Genomic DNA, 12,906 nt, shown 5'->3' with positions numbered 1-12,906 from the left:
TCGCACCTGAGATACCTCTGTATCTCTGCAACATATTGATATCAGTCAATATGGTTGAAATTTCAGGAATTCATCTAGATATTTTGTTTCTATAAAACAGAATAAACTGTTTGATGACTTTTAAAAAACTAACAAGCTAGGAAGGGAGAGTTCACAGGAGAACTTATTATTTAATGTTTATTTCTGTATTTGCCCTGCAGTTTTGAATTTGGCCATCTTGGTGATGAGATCTTGGGTACAGTTTGTGCATCTCCTTTGCAGAACATTTTTAAAAATGTTTAAAATAAGCTTGGATAGTTTTTTGGGTTTTTTTTTGTTATTTCTCTGCTTCTCCATATGACTTTTGTGGCCACAGTATTTTCAGGTATCTTCCTGCCCTCTCGTACTTTGATCATGGTATTGTTACCTCTTTGCCATAAGATGTTTGATCTTTTATTATCTTTAGATTTTATCTAACACCTATAGAATTCTAAACTGTTTTATGATCAGAGATTATTTAATGGGAAAGAAAATAGCTTTTCAGGTCTTTTCTAGATACAACTCATTTGAACACATAACTTTTTTAAAAAAAATAAATTTATTTATTTTATTTATTTATTTTTGGCTGCGTTGAGTCTTCGTTGCTGCACGTGAGTTTTCTCTAGTTGCGGTGAGTGGGGGCTGCTCTTCCTTGCGGTTCACGGGTTTCTCACTGCAGTGGCTTCTCTTGTTGCGGAGCATGGGCTCTAGGCACGCAGGCTTCAGTAGTTATGGCTTGCGGGCTCTAGAGCGCAGGCTCAGTAGTTGTGGCACACGGGCTTAGTTGCTGCGCAGCATCTTCCCAGTCCAGGGCTCGAACCTGTGTCCCCTGAATTGGCAGGCGGATTCTTAACCACTACCCCACCAGGGAAGCCCTGAACAGATAACTTAGTTTTATATTTACTTTTGGTGCTTGGACTGGAAGTATACAAATGGCAAGCCTAGAAAATGATGGTGATTTGATAGAAGGTAGCTCATCCTTGCTACTCAGAGTGTGGTCTAAAGACTGATTTAGACGAGCAAACTGGTAAAGGTCTATGATGAGACATACAGAAATTGAGAGTCATCATTTAGAAACTTCCATAGCGGTTTGACATAGCTGTGACATCCAAGCCTGTGATCACTTTTCCAGAAATTCATTTTATTTTAGCTTACCAATATTTCAGTCCATTATGGATTGGAGGAAATAAGAACTGTGTTCACTACCACAGATAGTTTAAGAAGCACCACTTTTTTATTTATTTATTTTTTAAATTGAAGTATAGTTGATTTACAATGTTGTGTAAGTTTCTGGTATACAGCAAAGTGATTCAGTATCTATCTATCTATTCTTTCTCATATTCTTTCCCATTATGGTTTATTACGGGATATTGAATATAGTTCCCTGTGCTATACAGTAGGTCCTAGTTGTGTATCTATTTTATATATAGTAGTTTGTATCTGCTAATCCCAAACTCCTAATATATCCCTCCCCCACCCCCTTTTCCCCTTTGGTAACCATAGTTTGTTTTCTATGTCTGTGGGAAGCACCACTTTAGAGTCTGTAATTCCATCATTTTATGTAAGATGGATCAAAATAGAGACAATGGATCCACCCACGACAAGGAGGTTAGAGCAGTCATCTAGTTATGTGTTAACCATTACTCAGGAGCTTTAATGGTAGGTGTGGAAGGAAAGGAATACATCCATCTTGGAAATACTATCCAGGAGAAGGAACAGGATGAAGTCCTGAATTGGACCGGCCGTGTGACAAGGAGGCACATGCTGCCCCAATATTAGCCTGGATCGTGTTGCTCCCAATAGATACGGAAAAGCTTCATTGACAGTAGAGCCTTGAAAACACCAGGAATTCTGACTTTTTAGTTTTAAGTTAGTGATGGCAAAACATCTATTTAGAAATTTGTAGTGAACCATGAAAGACTGTGGACCACAGCTGAAGAGTTCAATGTTAGAAACTTAGAACAGATGGGAAATTCTTCCTGATAGTTTTACTGAGAAAGAGAGGTTCCCCGCTTCACATTTTCTGATGTTTGAAATAACATTATTTGCAACTTTCCTTCTTTTTCCTTACAAGGTAGATGCAATACATGGGAGTGGATGAAGGACACATGCTCAGACCACTCCTACCTTTGCAGGACGTGTTGGCATATTCCAAGCACTGAAAAATGCCATAGCTGATAGCCCATAATAAAAGTAGCAAAGCCTGCTTAATGATGATGTATCTCGATGTTCTAAGGAAAATAATTTTTGGTATCTCAGATTTGAATTTTGTCAAAGAAATAACATTAGAAATAAGTAATGGTTAACTCTCTCCAGGTTATTTCCATAAAACCTGTTCTTTTTTTCTTAACCTTTGAATAGAGTTGAAATAATGTTATTAGTGCTAACAACAGTATTACTATGTTAGTTTATTTAAAACTTTTTGTAAGTTTATAGAGTTTTTATAGACTGTAATAATGATCCATATGGACAAGCATTTATATTGTTTCTTCTGTGGAAATTCTATTTCAGAGTTGTGGCTAAAGGAGTGAGTGGCACTTCCTCTGATTCACAGCACACACACACACACACACACACACACACACACACACACACACACACACACACACACACACACACACACATAACTACCAAATAGTCTCTTTTGACTTTTTGGTGCTGGTAGTGAAGGAAATGTTGGGACTCATTTAAAGATTCATCCCTCTAGGTCTAGGAAATATAGGAGTTCACCCAAAATGTAATGTGGATTGTTTGTTTTTAAGATATATATTATAGCTGTATTGGCTTCACATTTGGAAAGAAGTTCATGTCATTTTATGTTCTTTTATCAAATACCTAACCCACTCCCATTTCAGCTCTGCTACCCAAGGAAGAGGCACAAATCCACTTGCTGCTGGGCTCCTAGGGGAATGAAGAGTAGAAAGATATCTCTCCCTAAGCTTTGGGAGTCTTGCTGAGTGTGAACCTGACACTGAACAAATGGCAGAGGCTAAGACAGTGTCAGCTAAATAATCTCCCTTTCAGGTTGTTAACGCATAGAAAATGTATAGGCAAAGTTATAATTTCTGTTTTTTCTTTCCTGACCATCCTTCTAAAACTCCCCATTGCCTCTCCTTTTCATGTGTGTGTGTTTTCCCCTCTGTGTGGGCATCTTTGATGAGCAAGGAGGGCCTGCTTACACATTGCACATCCTTCGGGCTGTCGTCTTGTGTGCCGGGTATTTCAATGCGATTGCATCTCTATTCATCTCCTGACAGAAGTGGCAATGGTGCAGACAGGGGTATTTGTTATTGAAACAAACAAAGCCTGTGGTGTTAGAGATTTGTATGCAAAACCTTCACAACAAAACTAAGTAGCTATTTACTTTAAATATGCCAATTAACTGTTACTAATGTACAGTACACTTCTAGGTTAAGGATGATTGATAGTAACACGCAGTGAAATGTTCTTCAACTACAGTCAGGAAATGTAAATGTACAAAATGGAAAGAACCAGCAGGCTGACAGCACTAGTTACATGTTTCAAAACAACACTTTCAAATTGTTCCCTTATTGTTCTTTCATCCTTTCTCGGTTCTGCACTTCCACAGCCTGGTAGCCAACAGTGTACTAAGAAAGTTTCGGAAAAAAAAATGTTTTAGTATGAAGTAAACATCACGGGCCTAATCTCATTTGTTTTACTCAGGCAGAACTCTTAGGAACCACAGTGGGAGTTTTGCTTGACTGAAGAGAATAGTCTTGTCTCTTTTAAATGTCTGACATTGAATCTGTTGCTATTACCAAACTAATTAAAAGGAGAGATGACTTCTCCTTTAGTGGCTATGTCCTGTCTCAGCAGACAGTCACTTCTTCATTTGCTCTAGATCGGCACCACCCAAAAGTAATACAATGAAAGGCATAAATGCTATAGCCACGTATATATTTTTAAATTTTCGAGGGGCCAAATTTTAAAAAGTAAAAAGAAACAGGCGACATTAATTTTAATAACATTTTATTGAATGCAATCTATGTAGATTATCATTTTAACATGAAATCGATATAAAATAAGGTATTTTGCATTTTTTTCCCTTCACACTAAGTCTTTGAAATTTGGTATATTTTATGCTTATTCAGAAGAATTGGCTTATGCCATTTCAGCAGAACCACATCTCAAGTTTCTGGTAGCTTTCCATGGTCAGTGTTTACTGTATGGAACAACACAGCTCTAAATGTCACCATTTGAAGATCAGTGTAGTGTCCTTTATTAAAATGTTTACTTTGAACAGTCAGGAAAAGCTGGATATGCATCCCGAATCAACACAATGATGCAATTACTGTTCAATTCTGCCAATTACTGTTAAAGCCCATTGTTTTGTCGTGGAAAGGTTAGTGAAATTCATAAATTCAGTCAGCTGACTGACAATTTTATAAATCTACCTGGCTATTAAAATGCTAAAATGTTTGTGCCATAGATACTGTGTATATATTCTTTTAGTAAAATTTCAAAAGAAAAAAGGGGATTACTTTAAAAATGAAAATATAATATCAAAGACCTTTAGATGTACATCATTTAAATGTCAGTTGAACACTTTTTTTTTTTGTGGTACGCGGGCCTCTTACTGTTGTGGCCTCTCCCGTTGAGGAGCACAGGCTCCGGACGCGCAGGCTCAGCGGCCATGGCTCATGGGCCCAGCCGCTCCGTGGCATGTGGGATCCTCCCAGACCGGGGCACGAACCCGCATCCCCTGCATCGGCAGGTGGACTCTCAACCACTGCGCCATCAGGGAAGCCCTCAGTTGAACACTTGTATGATACATTTTATGTTCCTCATAACAATGAAAGTTGGGTGTGTATTGTTAGAAAAACAATCAGTAAGTGCAGATGTTTTCAAGTGAACCCTCCAAGAAAGAAAAATTAGATTGGCTTAATTCCATTTAGTTATTTATTAATACCAGCTATAAACTAAAAAACGTAATGCAAACATGATTAGGCAGAAATTGAACATCAAGCAAGAGACGAGATAATAAATGAGGAGCTATTTTGAGGGAATAATCGATTTTTCCAAAATCAGACAAATTTATTAATTTCGTGTCTCCTGTGTGCTACACACTGGTAAATGCTGTGGAGGTAAATGACAACAACAATAGCAACAATAGCAACACAGTTATGTCATACTTATTCAAAAGTACTGAAATATTCTTTAAGTATGTAACTTTTGAAAAATCATGAAGAATTGTGGAAAGGCACCCATTTCTGCCCCTCCCCTGCTCTGCTCAGGCTTCTCTGCTCGCTGCATTTCCCAGATTTCCATGTCAGCTGACTCCCCAGTGGGAAACCCCAATGGGAAAGTAAAGGGCTGGAGGAAGGGGAAAGCCAGGTTATTTTCTCTGTGCCTCAGCTGATATCTCTGGAAATGTCCTGTGGCTTCTCTGTATCTGCAACTCCTGCTCTACCTTCCTGTCCCAGTTCCATCTTCCTCTGGGTGACCCTAAGTCCTGGCCCTGGTCTCATAGGCTCCTCCCTTTTCTCCTCTAGCCTAGAAGTCCCAGTGACTTCCTGCTATTTCTAATCTCTGGGTTGCCTCACCAATCCCTGTTCAGTGAGCCTTTCTGCTTATTTGTAACCAGTTCCCTGTGTTAAATCTATCCCCTTCCTCCATTTCAAATACTTAGAGTCTACCCCTGCCTCCACCCCATGCCCACCAGTTGAATTGTGACAGAATGAAATAGAGATTCTGGAAACAAAATGAGCCAATTTCCAAATGATTTACTAAGCATGTTGCTATGTGCACCCAAAAGTAGGCAGTGATCATTAAGAGCCACCACGAGTTTCTTAAGAGCAATTGTGACCAATTCACTTTGCTTATTTAATTGGTGGTTGAAAAAATACTGGCATTGGTACATGAGCAAGGCCTTTGAAGTGATCTCTCATGATGTCCTTGTGGTTAATAGACACATGTGTGCTGGATGATACAGATTTATTCAGATTTATAAGTTGTACTGGAAAATACCTAGAGGGAAGCATGGCTGCCTTTCAATATTTGAAGAGGGATTAGATTAGATCTTTGAAACACTAGAGGCTAGAGCCAGGATCAGTGTTTGAAGTGCAGGGAATCTGATTTTGGCTCAGTAAAGGGAAGTGCATTCTAAGAATCAGAGTTCTTCAGAAATGGAATAGCCTGTCGATGTGGAAGACAATTTCTGCCCCTGGTTATAGCCACAGGTTTTAGTGGTGTGGAAGTCGGGGAAGGGATTCTTGCATTGAACGTGAAACAGAGTATTCCTAAAGTCTCTTTCAACTGTGAAAGCTTAAGAAGTTACGGTATGGTCGTCTATGCTTGATACTAACATGGCACTTGCTGAGACTACAGAAGGAGCCCCACAACTTGCACTGCCTCTGGGCGATCATTGTTAATATAAGTGATCACTATCCTGGTAAAGAACCAATTAATCAAATTCCTGGTTTATAAAAGCATAAAAATATTAGTTTTTAGTTGAAAGAGAAAATGTTTTTCTCTAATTCTGAGAAAATCAGCATATTAAAAAGGGCACCAATTATCAGCAAATACTGTATAAGTACAATCATGATGGTATATATTTAGAGTATAAAGATATACAAACAAGAAATTTTAAAGGTTTTAGTAAGGAATGGAGTCAGTCTTATGTGGGTTAATAGGAGAAAACTTTATAAGAAAGTTTTTGTAGAAGATGAGATTTTTAGCGTATGTTATTATAGCCTGCTTGGACAGAAAACAGTTGAACCTCTACTGTAATCAATTAATCAATCATTCAAAAAGCCTTCATCAAGCACATGCTATATGTTTAGTATCAGAGATAGCTGTAAGCAAAATTGTTAATCAGGAGAAGTTGTATTCTTGTCTCTTTTTCTCTGCACTTGTCCACTACATGATGTCATCCATTTGAAAGATTTCCAGGGACCTCCAGTTCTCTACCCTCTACTTCTCAGGAATGGATCCGAAAATATTTTGCAGTAAGACACAAAATATGTTCTAAGTAACACTACTTGTTGAATAGAGGTATGAACAGTGAAAGCATGAGTATACTTCTATTAAGAGAATTTCATTCACTTGTTCTGATGAATATCTTTTGGGTACCTATTATAAACAAAGCACTAAATGAATAACACATTGTCCCCACTTTCAAAAATCTCCAGGATCATGATGATAGATCCATGCACACAGAGCTAATTGTAATACAACATGATAAGTGCTGTGCTACAGGTATTAACACAATGCTATTGTAACACAGAGGAGCACGTGATTGATCTATTAATTCAGCTGCAGTGATGGTTGGGTGAAAGGAAGGAGCTGATGGGGGAAAAGCTTCAGATAAGGAATGTCCTTGAAATTGAGACTAAAGGAAAAAATATTTCTTCCCAAAGAAAGGAGTAAGGGGAAGGATCCTGTAAGCAACAGAAAGAGTTTGCATGGAGCCTTAAAGGTGTTTGCTTTTTGACAGCTACAGGTTTCCATTGGCATTAACCAGGGACTGAAGCACCACTGTGGGAATTTAGGGAGACATTGTCTCTAACAGGCTTTTCACGGAAAGTTGCTTACTCTCCCGTGGGGGGCCAGCCTGGTCCATTACTCTGCTATATACTTGTATATTAACAGGGCTTAATAATTACTCCTAATGAGTAATGCACATTGAGTTTTTAGGTTTCAAAAAGAAGTATTCAGTTGAAGCCTTCTGCATTAATTCTTCCTATCAAAAGTAATCTCTGCTGGCTCATTTTTTTCAGCAAGGGGTTCACTTTGTAGAAGTAAACTCATCTACAGCATGACATGCAATAATATTAATGTACTACTCACAAGATTTTTTTAAAGCATGTATTTATAACTTTAGTGGTCTCCTAGCACTCCAGTCTCTTAGCACCTGCCAACTTTTATGGCAGCTCACAAAGCAATGGTACCTCCCACCTCTCTAGATTTTCCTTTCCTCTCGTGGGGCAGGAAATATTGAAAGGAAAAACTTTTAGGCCAAAAGAAACAAGGCCAACAGACTGGATAGTCAGGCCCATGTGATTTGCTACCCAAAATCTACTTGAAGGATCAACTGCAGATTTCAATAGCTATAGCCTGAAGAATTTCTCTAATAAACTAGAAACAATCAGTGGAAGCAAACACTTTAGGAAGAGATCAGTTTCAGCTAGCAAGATGTTACAGTCAGAATCTTCCTAGGATTATTACGTTTGCAAATAATGTACACAAAGTTTTAATTTAGCTTTCAATTTTACTAGTGTCGAAATCTTGTTCTACTTTGGATTTACTGATTTTTCCATTCCAGAGTCAATGCCATTTTTAAAGCATGGTTTAAAAACCAATAATTTAATCCACATTCTGCTAAAACTTTTAGTATAAGTTTCTTATATGTATTTTTTTCTTGCTTAAAAAAAATCTGATTTTAATTGTCAAACTCATTTTAAAAAAATCAATTCAATGAAAAAATGCTATGATTTTCCACTGTTTTTTTTTTCTTTCTTAAACCCAGGGGAAAACATGGATGAACAACAGAAAAAGTGCCCTGTATAGAGTATTCTTTAATGTCTCACTTTGGTGATGTATGAAATCAAAACCAAATTGTTTGAGCCAGCTGAAAGGCTTCATTTGAATTATCCAGAGTGCTTGTGTTTTGCAGTCATTTCTTGTGATGATTTTATTTTGTTCCTCTGGTATGCACCATCATATTAACACATGCTAAGTAAGGGGCAGTTTTTAAATATACATGCTTTGGTTGCTAAATCTGCTTCTACTTTCGTCTGGGCCAAAAATTATTCTGGAGTTTCCAGTAAGAATGGTTAAGACAGGATGAGTAGAAGGTGCAACTAAAGGGAGCTAAGTGAGATGAATAGGTGTTTGTTTGATAAATGAAGCCTTTGTGTGTGTGTGTGTGTGCATGTGGTTTTGCTCTTTTGGGAAGAATGTGATATTTTCTCATTTGAATGTCTTTATGATGCAAAAATATTTGGACAATTTAATGAAACCCATCAAAGAACTTGAGTCAGTTATCTGTATATTGAGTGTATACATTACAATTTGGTTAAATGGACTGGCTTCTAGAACTAACTGAAATCATCTCTAATATGATCACTACCAGTAAATGATCAGAAGAAACTGAATGGTTCAAGGTTACTCCAAGGAAAGTTTTTAAGGAGAAATTTCTTTCCAACATTGCGACTATATTACTTAACACCCTTTTGGTTATAATAACAGAGATCCATGTCAGACTAGCTTAATTGAAACGTAAGAATGTATTGTAAGGATACTTCACACAGCACAAGGGCAGAAGGGGCTCATGAGGGACTCACACTCCTTGAAATACCCTTCTTCATTCAAAATTTTCTAGCTAGAGGCCAAGTGTTAAATTTTCTGTTGTGTAATATAGTCTCTCTCTCTGTCTCTCTCTCTCTCTCTCATCTCAAGGCCTTGTTCTCCAGTTCTAGGCACACCTCTGCTTCAGTCTTCCCTCTCTGCTTCTCTACACCCTCTACTGTTCACAGCTCCCCAATTTACATGTCCTCTGTTTAGCAAAGTAGTCCTTGGTCCAGATTTGCAGGAAAGAAAATCAATCAGAGCAACTTTGACTTAGGAAATGTGTTGACTCCTAGCGGGCCAGGACCAGCTAGGGTCTCATATACGAATACGGTTGCCAGGTTTTGATCTCCATGGGAAGAAGGGAATGTTGGCTTGATTGAAAAGGAGATATAATAAGATGGCAGGCACTTTGGAAGTAACCCATTTACAAATATAATCAATTCAGTTCACTTAAAGACACATACAGATATAGCCTATAGTTCTTCTACAACTTCAGTATTCTCACTGCAACTTTACTCTGTAAGACATTTAAAAATATTTGGCCGTGTAGTTTAGGAAATTTAGTACAGAGAGGCAATGTGTATTGGGGAAAGAACAAAGACTTAAGGGAATGACAGATTTGAGTTCCATTTTTGGTTCCTACATTTAGCATGTTAGGGGGCTATAGGTAATTATTCACTTTCACAGTTTGCACACCTATAAATTGGGGATAATGATACCTACCCCACAGGAGTTCTGATAATTAACAACACTATATGTACAATGACTAAACCAGTGTATAATTCATGCTAATAGTCAATAAATGAAGCTATTATTACTATCTTTGTATTTAGTGTGATTTGGAATCACATAATCAGCTGCATAATTTCAAGTGAAGTACAGATAGGTTGTTGGTTCAAGAGGGACTACTTTGAGGCAGCTGCTGAAGAACCTGAGAATAGAGAAATGAATATTTTTTCTTAAAGTTAAATTATAAAAGCAACTCAAAATGAAACAGAGAGCTATGCAAAGTCAATTTAAACCAGTCTTCCCCAAACTGCCCTTATTACTCCTTTCACAAGTTTGTGATATCTGCACAATACCTAAACTATTATTTAAAGTTTTTCATTAAATTAACTTTATATCAACTCACCATTTAAAATTATTTAACCTCATCTTTGTAATACTATTTTTGAAATTAGGATTGGTATACTGGTTATACATTTTTTTCTAATAACCATATCACAAATATATAATTATTCATATAAAAAAGTGCTCCTCTTTTTACCACATAATAGAACTTGTGGAAACACTGACTTTACAAGACGAAATAACTCGAAGGCTATAAAACTGACCTAAACCTGAATGAAGACTTTACCATATTTAAAGAAATAAATATCTCAATCACAAAACAAAAATGGAGTTGGTCAGCCATAGAACAGAGCACAAGGGAGTCAGTTACTCAGTGACTGTTTGCAGCAGATTCATGGCTCTCTGGGTGCAGGATGCCCTGTCAGGCCCCTGTGATCAGCCCAACCCGTCGATGGGTCTTTTCCTCTTGTGGAGACAGACAAATCAGGCTGTGACTTAGTTTATTCATTTGTAAAGTAGGGATATGATATAGTACTAAATGTATTGACATGAGAAAGCATTAAAGTAATGTCCACAATAAAAGTTCTTTTTTTTTTTTTTAATTAAAACAAAATCTCTTTACTCTTACTCTGATCCATTTTGGGTAGTCAGCCTGACTTGTCAGGCTACGTGAGTTATTTTTCTCTTGGAAAATTGAATAAATAGGCAAGGAGGCCTTACGTGTCCACCTTAATAAGCTTTGTTAGACAGCAAACAACAGTTTAATTAATCAACTCTGATAGTTGATTAACCTTCAAATCCTAGGGACGGCCCTGGTCCAAGGTAAATTCTACATTGATGTGGACTCCTGTTGGCTAATTAACTTTCTCTAAGTATCAGGGTGCAAATGCTTCCGAGTCTTGTGCTGTATAGTACATTAAACAACTATTTACTGAAATCCAGCTATAAATATGACATTACCAATAAGGAAAGTACAATAAAGAGATTCCTGGGTCTCAAAGGTTTTATCATCTAACTAGGGAATTCACAAGTACACGTGTGAATAATTTTTTATATATATGAGTACTTTTGCATATACTATTTCACAATAATCCTATGTTACAGCTGAAAACACTTAAGTCCAGAGATTAAATGACTGGCTGAAAGTCTACAGTGAATGGTGAATAGTGGAACTAAGACTATAGTTAGAGTCCAGGATTCTTTACGCTGTGGATCCAAACCACAGGATTTTCTCTAACATTGCAGATACCCAGGCCTCTCGCATAGATGTTCCACATTCCAGGCAGGGGCTCAAGAATCTGCATTTTAAAAAAATGCCAGGTGGACTTCCCTGGTGGCGCAGTGGTTAAGAATCTGCCTGCCAATGCAGGGGACACGGGTTTGAACCCTGGTCCGGGAAGATCCCACATGCAGCAGAGCAACGAAGCCCACGAGCCACAACTACTGAGCCTGAGTGCCACAACTACTGAAGCCCGTGCACCTAGAGCCCGTGCTCCACAACAAGAGAAGCCACCACAATAAGAAGCCCGCACACTGCAACAAAGAATAGCCCCCCCCAGCCACTGCAACTAGAGCAAGCCTGTGCGCAGCAAAGAAGACACAATGCAGCCCAAAATAAATAAATTTATATAAAAAAAAAACAATGCCAGGTGATTCTGTTGCAGAACATCTGCTTTGATAAGCATTGCATTCAATTATTAAATGTTCCCACGAAATAATGTGAGAGCAATTTCAAAATAACACACCAACATGTTTGAAATGCTAGGGTACTGAAATATGTCAGAATTCAGGGAGTGTGGTTGCAGCTGGGGAAGGGGTGAGATCTTTTTTGCAGGGTGTTGCTGGCTGGGCACACAGAGGGAACATTTAGGTTATCTAGGGTTCCTGCAATGACTTAGACAATGTCTGCTCATCACTACGTTCAGCTCACACAAGAAATCCCAGGAGCATTTGTCCTGGAATTTGTCTTGTTCCTTTAAAAAATAAATAAATAAAAACTGGACTCAAAATGTCTTAAATTAGGAAAGAATTCAGCATCAAATGTTTCTTTTTGTCCTTATATAGAGTTTTCTGAAAGCTCTGTCTAAAATATCATGTTCTTTCTATGTCATATTCATTGTGAACACAGGCAACAGGATTCTGCCCTTGGATGGCTTTCAGGGGAAGAGACAGAACAAAACAACAAAACACTTTATGTTTCTTTTCAACGGCACAGATTTTTATCATGTTAGGGTCAGGGGTGAGTTCAAAATGTTGCTCATTTGGGAGTGAGGAATTTCTGTTTCTTAGATGGTATGAAAAATCATAGGGTCAACGAAGTATAGAAAAACACTCACGGCTACTTCGCAACGGTTGTGAATTGAAAATTGTACAGATTGCATTATGTTTGAGTGGACATTTAAGCATGAATACTTATCTTTAATTCATCTCTAAACCCCAAAGTAGAGGCCAGTGACTCTGGCAGGCAGGCATTTGTTCAGAAGCCTGGCTTTCAACATAGCCATC

This window comes from Leucopleurus acutus, assembly GCF_964270905.1.
Source record: "Leucopleurus acutus genome assembly, chromosome: 3".
In the NCBI taxonomy this organism is placed as follows: domain Eukaryota; kingdom Metazoa; phylum Chordata; class Mammalia; order Artiodactyla; family Delphinidae; genus Leucopleurus; species Leucopleurus acutus.
Note: the sequence above shows the minus strand (reverse complement) of the source record.